The sequence below is a fragment of the Saimiri boliviensis genome, chromosome 1 (assembly GCF_048565385.1).
Source record: "Saimiri boliviensis isolate mSaiBol1 chromosome 1, mSaiBol1.pri, whole genome shotgun sequence".
NCBI classification, from domain to species: domain Eukaryota; kingdom Metazoa; phylum Chordata; class Mammalia; order Primates; family Cebidae; genus Saimiri; species Saimiri boliviensis.
Window position 1 is genome coordinate 120,936,436 of NC_133449.1, and position 14,954 is coordinate 120,951,389.

The 14,954-nt window shown below is 45.4% G+C and overlaps 1 pseudogene; it reads right to left on the reverse strand.

Moving 5' to 3' along the window:
- Positions 1 to 1,240: 1,240 nt before the first annotated feature.
- Positions 1,241 to 8,184, reverse strand: LOC101050147 (uracil-DNA glycosylase pseudogene; annotated as a pseudogene).
- Between the last annotated feature and the right edge of the window lie 6,770 nt (positions 8,185 to 14,954).

Here is a 14,954-nt window from a genome sequence, read left to right on the forward strand (position 1 = left end):
AGGCCCTGAGAATACTTTGTTTGTAGCACAGTGAGACCCGGTCAGACTTCTGATTCTAGCACTGTAAGATAGTAAATTTGTGTGGTGTTAAGCTAAGTTTGTGGTCCTTTGTGACAGCAGCAATAGGAAATTAACGCATGTCATAGAAAGCTATTGACAGCTTTGAGCAGAGGAACAGCATTATCACAACTTTTTTTGAAACTTCAGCAATCTTTTATTACCAAACTTGTGCAGGGTTAATGCTTTCACCTGGAGAACAGCAAAAATGACATGCTAACAAGATCAAGGGTCGGGGGTGAAAATCCAATGAAGACTGTCTCTTAAAAGAAAAGCATTGAGAAAAAATACATATCTACATAAGCATTGTTTTAAAAACTGAAGCTTCCTCGTGTGGCAGAAAAATATCCCAAAGTGATTTCAGTCCACATAAAAACAGCATTTGGCAGTCCGTGCTGCCTTAAAAATTCCAACTTAGATTAACCCTAAGAGAAAAATCATCCTCCATTAAAAAAAAAAAATCCCTTTTTTCCTTGTCCTTGTTTGGATTCCATAAAACACTCAGAGAATAACAGGATAAACAACACCCAGCCCACTTCTCTCACTCCCTATATGTTAAGGCTCATACTCAGGACTATTACTTAGGAACCTTCATCTCTACTACAATCAAAAAATTGATTCTAATTTCTGGGCCAGAGTTCTAGAAACTTGCAAAACACCTTCCTGCTTCCTTCAAGGAGAAGCCTGAGGGATTTTTGAAAGATCAAGGGGACAGTGAATCTGGCTGTAAATGGAATGCCTGCTGGGCTGGTCCTAGGGGAGCCGTTATCAGAAAAAGCACCACAACACCTTATTACTGAAGGTCTAACCCAGCAGGAAAAACCAAGAAGCAGTAGGCATCAAACTGCAGCTGTACCAAAAATGTGCACCTCTCCAACCTTTAACCATGACAGTAAGAGAGGTGAGGAATGCCAAATAAGTACTTGACATCATCTGTCTTCTGTGAAGTTTGCATATTTTGGGCCAAAGCCATGTTGCAGAGAAAGACATTTGGCCACAGTCATATCTGGCTGTATAAAGCTGCCATTCCTGGGCATCCTGGTTCATGGCTGCTTTATGGAAGCTTTGCCCCCTTATGCAGAGTACTTAAGAATTAACCAGGAAATTTTCCATTCTCCTTCATAACTGTCAAATAACTTCAACAGCAGTTTCTCAAAAACCACCAGTGGAGAAAGACCACCCCTCAAGCTGAGGATCCTAGCTCCTTCCAGTTGATGGGCTTCTTGCCAGACTTCTGTAGCAGCTTATTGGTCTTAGAAAAGTGTCTACATCCAAAGAACCTCTATACTCAGACAACAGGAAGGGATGAGCCAGCTGCAGAATGTGGTGCTGTTTCCTATTTATGGCATTACCCTTCTTCTGAGCACAAGAGCCCTAGACCAAGAAGAAAGGCTGTTCGAGTTCTGATTTAGCTAAGACCCAACTGCGTCAGTGAGTTGCTCCCAGTGTCTCTCCTTATGAGAACTGTCTTGATGGGCCAGAATAGCATGACAGCATTGAGGAGAAGAACCCCTATTCTCGCTTTATCTTGGTCGACCCAGATAAATCTTCATGGTGAGGGTGAACAAAACCATCTATGTCTTCAGACAACAATTTGTAAAGGTTTTCTGAAGTGGGCAGAGGTGGAACAGGTCTTTGCATGTGAAAGCAGAGCCTGTGAGCTTGACTGGGTCCGTGATATGGATGAGAAATGTCACATCTCTTATGTTACACATCTGGGTATAGGTGAAAACTTGGTGTGGGGATGGATAAACAATTTGTAACATTGTATTGTTAGAAATCTTTGGATTTATTCTGCACAAATCCCATTAGCCTTATAAAACACTATTTCCTGAACTGCACTGAGGTGCTTCTTCCAACTCACACCAAAACCCATGGGTAGCTGTGAGCCATGAGCCTGTGCTGAGCCATGAGTCTAGGCAGAGCAATGGCCTTCTCCTCTGGATATGAACCTACTACTCAGTGCTCAGCAGTGAAGAGGGCAATGTGCTGGGCTCATCATCCCCAGCCCTGGCTTTCTTGATGGGGTGGGCCTCTGTGTCTCAGTTCTCATAAGCTACAGCTGTCCTGTAAGTCCCCAGGTCAGCTGGTTTGGGGCTGTGGGAATGTCACTTCCCAGCCAGGCTGGGAGAGAGGAAGCAGTAGAACGTCTTCTGGCCATTCATCCTGGAGCTGAGGAAGGAGAAAATGACACAGCCCAGGGACCCACAAGGCTCCTACCGGCTTTAGCAATCAGCAATACAAAAAAAATTCTAATTAGCTGCATATTTTTTTCTGGGTCTCACACTATTTCACTGTGATTTGTGGGTCGTGATGGTTAATTTTATGTCAACTTGACTGGGCTAAGGGATGCCCAGATAGCTGGTGAAACATTATTTCTGGGCATCCCTTAATGTCTGTGCAGGTGTTTCTGGAAGAGATCCACATTTGGGTTGGTGGATGGAGTAAAGCAGATGGCCCTCATTAATGTCCTCGACTCACTGAGAGCCCAGAAAGAACAAAAAGGCAGAAGAAAGGTGAGTTTGCTCTCTGTTTGAGCTGGAACACTCATCTTCTCCTGCCCTCAGATGTCAGCACTTCTGGTTCCGGAGTCTTCAGACTCAGATGGGAACAGACACTGTCTGCCCCTCCCCTTTCCCACCCTTGTTTATGAAGCCTGAGGACTTGGGCAAACTGCATCACGAAGTTTCCTGCTTCTCCAGCTTGCCAGTGGTGCAGATGGCAGGCTGTGGGACTTCCCAGCCTCTGTAATCATGTGAGCCAGTTTCTGTATTGGTTCCATTTCTCTGGAAAACCCTAAAACAAGAGTGAAACATCAGCCACATTTTACCAAGCTGTTGACAAAGTTTTCAATTTGTGTTGGAGAAAGCTATTTCTCTACATCACAGGAGAAACTGTCCTCATTTCTGTCACTAAACATTTGTATCAACTCCTCCTGTTGTCATCAGCCACTGGCACTGACGTCTGACAACAGCAGAGATTTCCAGGGGCCTTGGTGTGCTCCAGTGCTGGCCTAACTTGGAGGACCTTAGGCAAGTGGCATAACATCTGTGGACCTCAGTTTCTTTGCTATAAGATGGAAATTCTACCAGGGCCTATTCCACGAATGGGACATTAGGAAGATTAAACAACAACAACAACAACAAATTGTCCAAACTTTAATCTTGGCATAGAGTAGATCTCAACAAAAGCTACTTTCCTCTTTTTCTGCATAGTTGCTTCCAGAGCTCCAGCTTCTCCTGGGTCAGACAATGCAGTAAATGTCTGTAAAACTACAGCCATGAACATGAAGTCACCTTAAAAATGTAAGGGCCGGGGAGAGTAATGGCCAAGGCTCTCTTGGTAGAAATTTTCTCTTATAATATCCCAAAGTATAATAATGCTCTGTGTCCTCCATTATCCTAGTTATTAGCTGAAGGACTAATAACTAATAAATAGGAATGAGCTGTTGCTGACAACGGTGTTAGTCATGAGCACATGACTGTTGGTTGACAGTTCTGTGCAGGGACAGACAATGGCCTTGTCCCAGTTGAAAGAAGTCCATGGTCCAGTGACTTGGGGAAGTAATGGAAGGAGACAACCAGGTAATTACCACCGAGACACACATATACACACTTTCCACAAATAACATCGCTGTTCCCTGTGTACCTACACGTGAGACACACATACACACACTTTCCATAAATAACGTAGCTGTTCCCTGTATATCTACACGTGATATAATAAATTTTTCTTTGTTTCTGATGAATTGATATAAACCTAAAAAAAGTATCCTGAGTGTGTTTTGGCCACTTTTGCTACATAGATAGATTGATGGGTGGTCAAAACTTCAGTACAGTTATTAATAGGGTCCCTATGCCTTTTATAATCTAGCTAATAGGGAGTCAGGCTATGAAATGTCTGCATCCTTTAAGAGTCCTCTGATTTTTGGAATCACTTTTGACTCCAGGCACCTTACTTCTGCTGATTTGGAGAATTTTAGGAACCATCTGAGTCTTTCTGGTTTTTAATTGTCCAAACCAACCTGGAAGCCAGAAGGCAAAGGTACCCCTGGATGTAGCTGACACAGCTGAGTCGCCCAGCACAGAAAGCAGGGTGAAGCTGAAGATGCTCGTGCAATACGTGAGGATGTGTGTGTAGTCAAGATGCTGTGTGGGCTTGGGTGATAGAGTCCCTTGTGTGTCTGTATAGGATTGGGAGTGCAGTGCAGTGGTGCATCCTGACCAGTGGGAGAAGGAAGGAGCATGGGGTGTTCCCTTCCACGATTCTAATTCCCTTCCTCAGTTGGAATCTCGAATTCAGCTAGACCGGACAGCAGAGGAGAGCAGCTGGCTGATCCATGCCTCTTCTGGCTTCTTGGCTGATTTTGACTTCCTTGGGCTATCCTCCGTTGGTGTAAGTGTCACCTCAGTGGAGCAGACCCTGAGTGACACAGCAAGCAAGATGCAGAGGGGATGGGGAATTCTGATGGCAATCAGGACGCAAAGGGAGCTCATCTCAGGACAGGGGCCTTTGCAGCAAATCAGACCAGAGAGGGTGTTCCAGCATCCAGTGATCACCCATGAGGAGGGAATGTCACCTGGTGAACAAAGAGTGAGGATAAACGATGGCAGAGGGGTTCTCAGGACCCCCTCACCTGCTTCCCTGTGGGCTTGGGCCTTCTCCTCACCTGCTCACAGGGTTCCCTCAGGCAAATCTGTCCTCCCACTCATACTTACATTTTCCGGCACATCTGCTTAACATCTTACTACCTCCTCTTAGGCGTTACTGTTTTGTGATCTAATTTTAATTGTCTCCCCCACTTCCAATCTCACATTCCCTCAAAACACTTATCATTGCCTCCATGAGGTCTCTCACTCCCAGGGATGTTATTCTGACCATATAAACCTAGAAAACCAGATCTGAACACAATAACATAATTTGAAGATGTTGTTCAACATCCTACTACATCCAGCTTAGTCCCATAGCTAGCTGGCTCTGCTCACAGCCCTAGGAAAGACACTCTTTCCTACGTATGTGACGTCACAGTTGTAGGCCACAGCCAATTGTAGCATATTTATTGACTCTAGAGAAGAAAAGCTATGAGTGGCCAATGCCCACTCAGATAGGTTATTGCACAACTGCTTGAATAGTAGAGGGAGTTTTGAACAGAGTCAAGTCAGCACAGAGCACTAGAAAGATGTCTCTGGCCAGTGAGATCCCCTTCACTGCCCTCTGGCCACCCATTTTTTCTTAGAAGGAGTCTCGTTCTGTCACCCAGGCTAGGGTGTAGTAGCTCAGTCTCAGATCACTGCAATGTCCACCTCCTGGGTTCAAGCATTTCAAATCCTGCCTTAGACTCCCAAGTAGCTGGGATTGCATGGACCCACCACCATGCCCAGCTAATTTTTTTTTTTTGTATTTTTAATAGAAACGGGGTTTCACCGTGTTGGCCAGGCTAGTCTGTCTGATCTCGGGTGATCTGTTTGCCGAAGTGCTGGGATTACAGGTGTGAGCCGCCTTGCCCAGCCTGCCCATCCCTCATAAGTCCCATTTGTTTAAGTCTGTGGATTTAAACCAGAATGCAAAGCCGGACCGCAGATTACCTATCTAGGCACCATTTTCTTTGTCTGTTGATCCGGGCCAAGAGTTCGGTGAGCTTCACTGATACCCACTGGGAGTTTAAAGACCAAGGGCAAGAGAGTCATGGAATCCACCCTTTGGCCATATTCTGACTGGGCCCACTCTGCACCAAGGAGTTGTCTTTATAATGTTTTCTTTATAAAAGCTTATATAACATTACATCTATCTATCTATCTATCTATCTATCTATCTATCATCTATTTAATATATATAAACCTTTATAAAGTTTTCTTTATAAAATCCAGTCATTGAAGATTTTTCTTTTGTATGTTTAAATAATAGGTTGAGTCTGAATAGTTCATGAGAAAGTCAGTGGGGAAGAGGACAGCAGTTAAAGGGTCTGTGTGTATCCACACTGGAGCAGTAGCCTGGAATAGCCAGAGAACCTGGGCTTTGAACTCAAACTAAACTGGGTGCAAATCTAAGCTCCAACACTTCCCAGCTGTGGCTTTAGGCGGGATGCTTGAACTCACTCATTTATTTACTCAGCAAATATCTGTTGAGCCCCTACTACGGCCTGACTAGGTGCTAAGCCCTGGGCTACAGCAGAAATAAGACAGACATGCTCTGCCTCTACTAAGCTTCAACATAGTGAGGAAGTAAGCATTTACCCTATCTACGTTGTTAAGACGATAACTACTGTAAGAGTTATTGTGAGATCAGAGTGTGTGTGTGAGTGTGTGTGTGTGTGTGTGTGTGTGTGAGTCTGTGTGTGTGTTTCCTATTGTCTAAGTGAAACAGCTTCTGGGCAGCTTGATGCTTTCTAGATCTTAGCCTCCTGGCTATGTCCGCATATTTTCTTCAACATCTAAGAAGTACTTATCGAGTGTCAATAATCTACCTGGCACCGTTCCAGGCACTTTGGACACATCAGTGAATAAGACAAGCCCTCCCTGGGCTTATGGAGGTGCTAGATGGAGCCCAAACAATGAATCACTGACATAACAGAGACATAAATTATGCACTGTGTCAGTTCCTGAGGCCCGGCAAGCAGACTCTGAGACAAGAGCTGGTGCAGAGACATTACCTGGGAGGTGGTTTCAGGAAGCGCAGGTGAGGAAAAGAGATGGGGAGGCAAGGCAGGGAAGAGAAAGACAATTAAAAACGCATTAGTAGCCTCGGCAACATGGCAAAATTTCATTGCTACTAAAAATAAAAACATTGTCTGGGCTTAGTGATTGCATGCCTGTAGTCCTGGCTACTTGGAAGGCTGAGGTGGGAGGTTCACCTGAGCTTGTGGGGCGGAGGTTGCAGTGAGCACTTCGGCCTAGGCAACAGAGCAAAAACATGTCTCAAATAAACAAATAAACAAAAAGCATTAGTGAGTAGAGGGTTAGGGTTAGAGTTAGCCTTTTTAAAAATATCATAAGCATCAAATCGTACAGGATGTATGTAACTGTGTCTAACTCTTTCTGCTCAGTTCACACAGTGGGTGTGAGATCCTTCTGTGTCCCTGGATTGGTCTGAAGATTGCCCACTCTCACTGTGGTGCAGTAGTCCACCATGTGACTCTACCATAATTCCCTTCCCAGACCAGGGCGTGTGCATAGTTTCTGGTTTGTAGCTGTAAGCATTGCTCTGAATGTCACTCTTAAATGAACATATGCTCATTTCTATTTGGTATTTACCCAGTGAGGCAGAATAGAGTCTGGAGACAGGGAACCTGAGGTTGATTTGCGCTAACTTCCTAGAACTGAATCCAGATGAAAATCTCCCTTCTCTACACCCAAGTAACAAAAGAATAAGGGGCTACTCCCTTTGCACTGCCTTGCAGATGAAAAATGGGAAGTACCTATGGTTGGTCCCGTTCAGCTCTAGGGCCAAGTCTTCATGTGTAAATTTGTAACTTCACTTCCCCCTCTGATTGGTTGCCTGCTGCAACCTATCAGACTTGTTGCAGGACAAGTGTTATTTACATAGGGTGTGGCCAAGTGTTATTTACATAGGGTGTGGACAAGTGTTATTTACATAGGGTGTAACCAAGTAACCAATGGAAACCTCTGGAGGTTATTTAAACCGCAGAAAATTCTGTAACCAGCGCTCTTGAGCTGCTTGCTCGAGCCAGCTCCCACTCTGTGGAGTGTACTTTTGTTACATAAATCTGTGCTTTCATTGCTTCATTCTTTCATTGCTTTCTTTGTGTGTTCTCCAACTTTTTGTTCAAAACGCCAAGAATTTGGATAACTTGTAGTCAAGACCCTACGCTGTAACACCAGGAGTGAAATTGTTGGGTTGTAGAGTTTGCATAGATTCAACTTTGGCAAATATTAAGCAGATGTTTTGCAGGCCAATTCTGAAAAAAATAAAAATAAAAAATAAAATAGTTTCAGGTTTGACTCTTTTATATTCAACATGAAAATAGTTTGTAGATAGTCCCATGCGGGGTTAAAAATAAATATTTTTACAGCTGAAATGACTTACTCTATTAAGAAGAAGAATGTCAATGAGAAAATTCGCCCTCTTGTCGGCCAACATCCAGGTCTTCGGGAAGCTCTGAGGAAGCATCTTCCTCATTTGCCACTTTGAAATGAAAACATGCCGTGAGGGGACAGCTGGAGGAATGCAAGTCTCTAACATGCCGTCTCTGATCCCCAAAAAGGTGTCTCTCTGCTCCAGTTTTCAGAAATCCACACCTCATCTCCACCATTTTCAGGCTCAAGGAAGATGTGTTTTGTTCAGGAGATACCTGTATGCATCAAGATTTGGGGGATGGGCAGATATGGAGCAGTTGTAAGGATGTGAATTCTTGAGTCAGACACACCAGGTATTAAAGCTTGAGTCCTAATAAGTGATCTCGGATGAATTACTTCCCTTTTGGGGTTCTGGTTTTTTCCATCCACAAAATGGGCAAAATAACATTCTTGTCATTGAGAGAGACTGCGGAAAGAACGGTCTGAAATGCATGAAAAGGAATTAGCACAGAACTGGTGCCTAATTCTCAGAAAACATTAGCTGCAATCAGCATCACCACTGTGGGCAGTTTTATTTGCTAGCTGTCAGAGTGGGGATGTTCCCAGCTGGGGCAGCACCCAAGCTGGGCCCTAAAGGTTCATTTTCCCCACCTCTTTCTTCCATGCAGCAACTAAGTCTTCACTCTCCCCACCCCCAGCCCTCTGCGGTAGCAGAAGAATCCAGGCTGTGAGTGCCAGAATCACATCACACTGAGCTTGCTAATCCTTTTTGCCCTCAGATGTGGTTAGCTTGGGAGGGGAAAGGCTAGAGGAGGGAGTTTGGCAAGTTGCAAACCCAGGACAACAAAGCTGAGCTGCCTGAAGCCTGCAGCCAGGAGCAAACGGAAACAAATTAGTTCAATCCCAGAATGTAAACCGGCATTGACAGAGATGCATGGAAAAGCCATGCAAGGAAAGACTGCTGCAATTTCTCATCTAGTTAGCAGAGGGATCAATGCCACAGGCACAGAGCCCATAGAAGACACTGCGTGCAGCAGCCTGTGTTGGCCCTGGGGCCTGGGACCCTCTTTGGGGCTCCCAGATGCATCAGGTGCCAAAGTCAGCTTTGGGGAAGGGGACTTGCCATCAGATGCTTGACTCCATGTATTATGGTGCCTGACAGTCCTACATGAGAGCTTCGTTCAGGGATAGAGAATTTTAGGGCTTGGAGGATATTTTGTCCAAAGATTTTTGTATTCCAGATTTCTGTGAATGTGCACTGGGGGCCAGGAGGATACTGTGAGAATAGGGAAACACTGATTAATAGGTGGGCTCCCAGTTTCAAACACAGCTCTCATCTGTTTCGGATTGGGATGGGCCATATAAAATTGCCGTTTTTATTGGTCAAAAGCAGCTCGTTATTGGCAATTTCATTTGGTTACATGAGGTGCAGGCTGGATTTAATCCTGAGCAAGCCACCAGCACCAGAAGGATGTGACAATGGGGTGCAATTCACTTCGCCATCTCTGAACCTGAAACAGGACTTGACATATGCCACAGCTATAATAGCAAATGAATGAAGCAGGTGTCAATTCCTTCATGGGCTTTTTCCTTATTCATTCATATATTTGTGAACAAGCATTCATCTGATACTAAGTGCTGGTTAAAACAATTAAGCAGTACTTTATTTAAATATGGTTGAATTACTTTAAGAGCAGACAGACATTGACCTTCCCTGAGGCCATTTATAGTCCAGTGGGTGAGACAGGCATTAAACATGCAGTGGCCTGAGTGTTTAGTATAATTGTGATAAATGGTACCAAGGAAAGAGTGCACATGATCCCTGAGTGCTTGATGTGATTTGGATGTTTTGTCCCTTCCAGATCTCACATTCAAATGTAATCTCCACTGTTGAAAACGGGTCTCATGCGAGGTGTTTGCGTCATGGGGGTGAATCCCTCATGAATTTGGGTGCTGTCCTCAGATAACGAGTGAGTTCTGGTTCTGAGTTCACACAAGACCTGGTTGTTTAAACGAGCGTGGCACCTCCCTCTCTCTCTCTGTCTGGCTCCTCCTTTCACCCTGTGATACTCTGGCTCTCCCTTTGCCTTTCACCATGATTGGAAACTTTCTGAGGCCTCACCAGAAGCAGATGCCAGCACCATGCTTCCTGTACAGACTGCAGAGCTGTGAGCCTGAATAAACCACTTTTCTTTATAAATTACCCAGCCTCAGGTGTTCCTTTTTAGCAATGCAAGAACAAACTAACATAATACTCATTAGGTACAAAGCACAAGGGTGGCCCCTGGGAAGGTTACAGTGATAAGATGCAGCCCAGCTGTCAAGAGAAGAAAGCAGGGTAGACAATATTCTGCTCACAAAGATTTGGTATCTGGCTCAATGAAATGTGAGCATGAGTTGCTGGTCATTTCCAGGTGGAAGATTCAAGCCTCAGTGTGCCGTGCTGTCTTTTCCTGCTGACGCACACTGCTGCATTGTTAGCCAGGGTCGTGGAATACAGGCCCTGGGGAAGAGTCCTCAGCTCCTCCCAATGGGAACAAAACATGAGTAAGAAATAACCTTAGTGGTTACAGCCCGCTAGCAATTTCAGCTTGTTTGTTTCAGACAGTTTCAGCATCAACTTGCCTGAGTAACAGCAGTCAGCACGCCCTTGCCCTAATCTAATACGAAACCATGTTACGGATTTCCATATTCCTCTCCAGTGCCAAGTACAGTGGCTTCCACATGGTAAGTACCAGTAAATGATTGTGAATGAACAATTCAGCACAGAATGTGGTAATTGCCATAAAAGGAGGGCAAATCTGGTGCCCTGAGGGCTCAGAAAAGGGAGAGCTCAGCTTTAGCCCCAGAATGAGAGCATCTTGAGCACAGACTGACCCTAAATACTCCGTAAATAAAAATGAGTATTACAATCACTGTTATCATTGTAATCCAGTTGTGTTTGGGGAATGGCTTGAGTGAGGCCTATCGGTACCCAGCCCCTAGAGTTTGTCCATGTCCCCAGTGGGACAGACATGGCCTGACAATTGAGTGAGTGAGACTGGAGCACATCATACTGCTGGAGATCTTTCTTTATACTGCAGGTGGCATGGACTCTAGCAGCTGTGGCCTCACATTCTTAAAGCCTCATGACCAGAGAAGAGCATGCATCCTTCTCAGCTCAAGTTTTTTAAATCCCAGGGAAGACTTCCTATTGGCTCAGTCAGTTGAAGTCATATGTCTTTTCTTGAACCAATTATTGTGGTCACTGGGTAAAATCCAGCTGAATTGCCCAGCCAAAATTTGGTCCTCTCCTTCTGTCCAAAAAGAGCAGTATCCATTCTAGGAAGAACAGAGTCAGAGTCATCATGAGTCAAGCAGGCTCCCCATTTTTATAAGTTTTATGCAATCATTTATTGAGTACTTACTGCTGTATGAAAGACTCTGTGCTTGGCAATGTGGGGAATACAGAAGACATAGAAGCAGAAGGAATATTGGGAGTTGAGGAGGCAGAGGCAAGAAAGAGGTAAAGCCCAGACTGAGTCCAGCCCCCACTGCACAGACACTCCTTCTGGGTGGCCCTGCCCTGGAATGTCTCTCCACCAGAAAGCTCTGGTCCCCTCCCAGCACAGCCCCCAAAGAGCTAAAAGTCAAGGCCACTCACTCCTGAGCATGACAGCCAAGCTGGATGAGAATGAATGAGGCTCTGTGAGGCATCTTGCAGCTCTCTCGACAATGCTCTGCCTCGTGCACTGTGTTCTTGTGGTTTCTGTCTCCTCTTCTGGGTTTACAGGGTTGGGAAACTGCTACAGCCCTCGTCTCTTCCCTGGGTGCCTCAGAGTGACAGAGATGAAGAAGCCACTTGGTTCTAGGAAGTGTGGCCTGGATCTGATATGGTTTGGCTCTGTGTCCCCACCCAAATCTCCTCTGGAACTGTAATCCCAACGTGTCAAGGGAGGGAGGTAATTGGATCATGGGGGCAGTTTCCCCCATGCTACTCTCATGATAGTGAGTGAGTTCTCATGAGATCTGATGGTTTTATCAATGTTTGGAAAGCTCCTCCTTCGTTCACTCTTCTCTTTCCTGCTGCCTCAGGAAGAAGGTGACTGCTTCCCCCTCTGCAGTGATTGTAAGTATCCTAAGGCCTCCCCAGCCATGTGCAAGTGTAAGTCAGTTAAACCCCCTTTGTTTATAAATTACCCAGTCTCAGGTATTTCTTTGTTTTTTGTTTTTGTTTTTGTTTTTTGTTTTTTTGTTTTTTTTTGAGACGGGGTCTCACACTGTCACCCAGGCTATAGTGCAGTGGGGTGATCTCAGCTCACTGCAACTTCTGTTTTCCGATTTCAAGCAATTCTCCTGCCTCAGCCTCCCAAGTAGCTGGGAATACCACCACACCCAGCTAATTTTTTTGTATTTTTAGTAGAGACAGGGTTTTACCATGTTGGCCAGGATGGTCTCGATCTCTTGACCTCGTGATCCACCTGCCTCGGCATTCCAAAGTGCTGGGATTACAGGCGTGAGTCACCATGCCTGGCTGGTATTTCTTTATAGCAGTGTGAGAATTGTGCAAATACAGGTTCTTTTTATAACAGTGTAAGAACAAACTAATACAGGTTCTGTCCACAGTCAGCACTGTGCAGTAGGCACAGAAGTGAGAGAGAACTGGGTCTAACCAGAGCTCTGTCACTCACAAACTGGTTAGCCTGGGATGTTAGAGCAACTGGGAATGCACTGTGCAGTACATAGTATTAAAATGGAACTGCAGTGATGTAAACAAATCAGGGTTTGTTTTTCATACCTGCAAGAAGTCCAACTTAAGTGGCTCAACCACCAAAGGGTCACCAACTCTGAGACTCTTTTGCAAGCTGGCCCCTGAAGTGCGAGGCATTGCATCTGTCAGTGGATGAGCAATGAAGAGGGGTTTCGGCCAGGGCAAAGGCAGTGGGACATGTCTTGTCTGTCTCTTTTTATCAGGACAGCAAAACCTTTCCCAGAAACTTCCAACAGGCCCAGGTCTCACTGGCCAGATTGAAAGAATGGGGAAAACAGATCTTTTGCTTCTCCAGTCCTCATAGTAGAAGACAACAAGTGGAGACAGTATTGGGAACAACTGTAGGTCAACCAGGTGCCCATGTCTGCTCCAGGAAGTTACCTTCTTGGCCCCATGCACTAGTGCCCTAGGGCTTCCAGAACGAAAGACTATAAACTTTGAGTGGCTTAAAAAACATAGATATTTTTGCCTCACAGCTCCAGAGGCAAGAAGTCCAAGACCGGTGTTGGTGGGGTTGGTTCCTTCTGAGCGCTAGAGGGAGGAGCTGCTCCCACTGCCTGCTCCAGCTTCCCGGGGCTGACTGGTCATCTTTGACTCTCCTTGGCTTGGAGAAGCAACACCCCAACTCCTGCCTTCATCATCACGTGGTATTCTCCCAGGGTGTGTGTCTGCTTCCACATTCCCCCTCTTTATCAGGACTCCAGTCTTACTGGATTACAGCCCACTCTAATGACCTCACTTCAACCTCACTACCTCTGTAAAGACCCTGCCTCCAGATAAGGTCTCATTCTGAGATACTGGAGGCTAGGAGGTCAACGTATAAATTTGAGAGGGACACGGTTGAACTCATAACAATCCCCTTTCTTAATCTATAAAATAAGCATAACAGGAGTTCCTGCCCCACGCTGGTTGTAAGACTTAAATGGGGTGATCCACATAAGGAACTCCCATTAATGCTGGCCCAGAGCGAGGACCCAATGGGCAGCAGCTGTGGGGGCTCCCAGGGATCCACAGCCTCTAGGGCTGAGGCCAAGGTGAGGATCAATGAAAGGAAGATGAGGCCAAGAAAGAGAGTGACTCATCAGTACCCAGCCCCTAGAGTTTGCCCATGTCCCCAGTGGGACAGGCACAACCTGACAACTGACTAGCTGGCCCTCATGATCCAAGATGGCCTCATCCTCGGCTGGTCAGGCCAGTAGCTGGCCACCTGAGTCAGTGGGACTTTCATCTATAATCCAGGGTAGCCTCACATACTTGGTCCACAGAGCTTCCATTTCCAGGAAAGCAAACTTCAGCAGCTCTAAGGGAAAGGTAGAGGAGCGGGCTCCCAGCCCTCACTTGGCAATCTCTTCTTTTCTGGGCAGTAATGGAGTCTACTCCTCTTCTGAGGGCCACTTCCCACAAGAGCAGGACAGGCTGAGATCCCAGGTTCCAAGGGCCTGCTCTCTCTTCCCACTTGAGAGTTTTCAGTAAATTACAGGGCTTTTATCAGTGGTAGGGGCTTTATTGTTCTGCCAGGACATCTCCCTTTGTTAAAAACACAATAACTTGTTGTAAGTGGTACTTTTTTAGGTTTACCAAGCAGACAGACTAATTGTGTCTTTTAATCTGGGTCAAACTGCTCTTGCTTATTACAAATTGGCTCTGATTCCTAAAAAGAGGGAGGAAATGTGAGAAGCATTTGCAAATAATTTAGAGGCAGAATTACCTTCAGACAAACATTATGTCATGTTGGGGAGAAATGCTTACCCAGGCCTTAGCCCAGTTATGCTCTGGTTGGCCAAAAGGGAAGCTGAGGGACAGAGGATGTTCCCTGTTCAGATTCTGGCTGCTCATGGGGTTGTTGGATGAGGGGAGCCAATTCGGGCACAGAACCAGGCATTACAGCCTGGATAATGATTCCCAGAAGTATCTGATCCTGATCCTGGAAACTATAAATATTACCTTATTTGGAAAAAGCAGTATTCTTAGATTTTATTGCATTAGGGAGTTTATGCTGGATTATTTAGGTGAGCCTCAAATGCAATCACAAGTGTCCTTATAAGAGAAAGGTGTAGGGAGATTTGACATAAACAAAAGAAGAAGACAGAGCTCAGACCGATGCAGCCACAAGC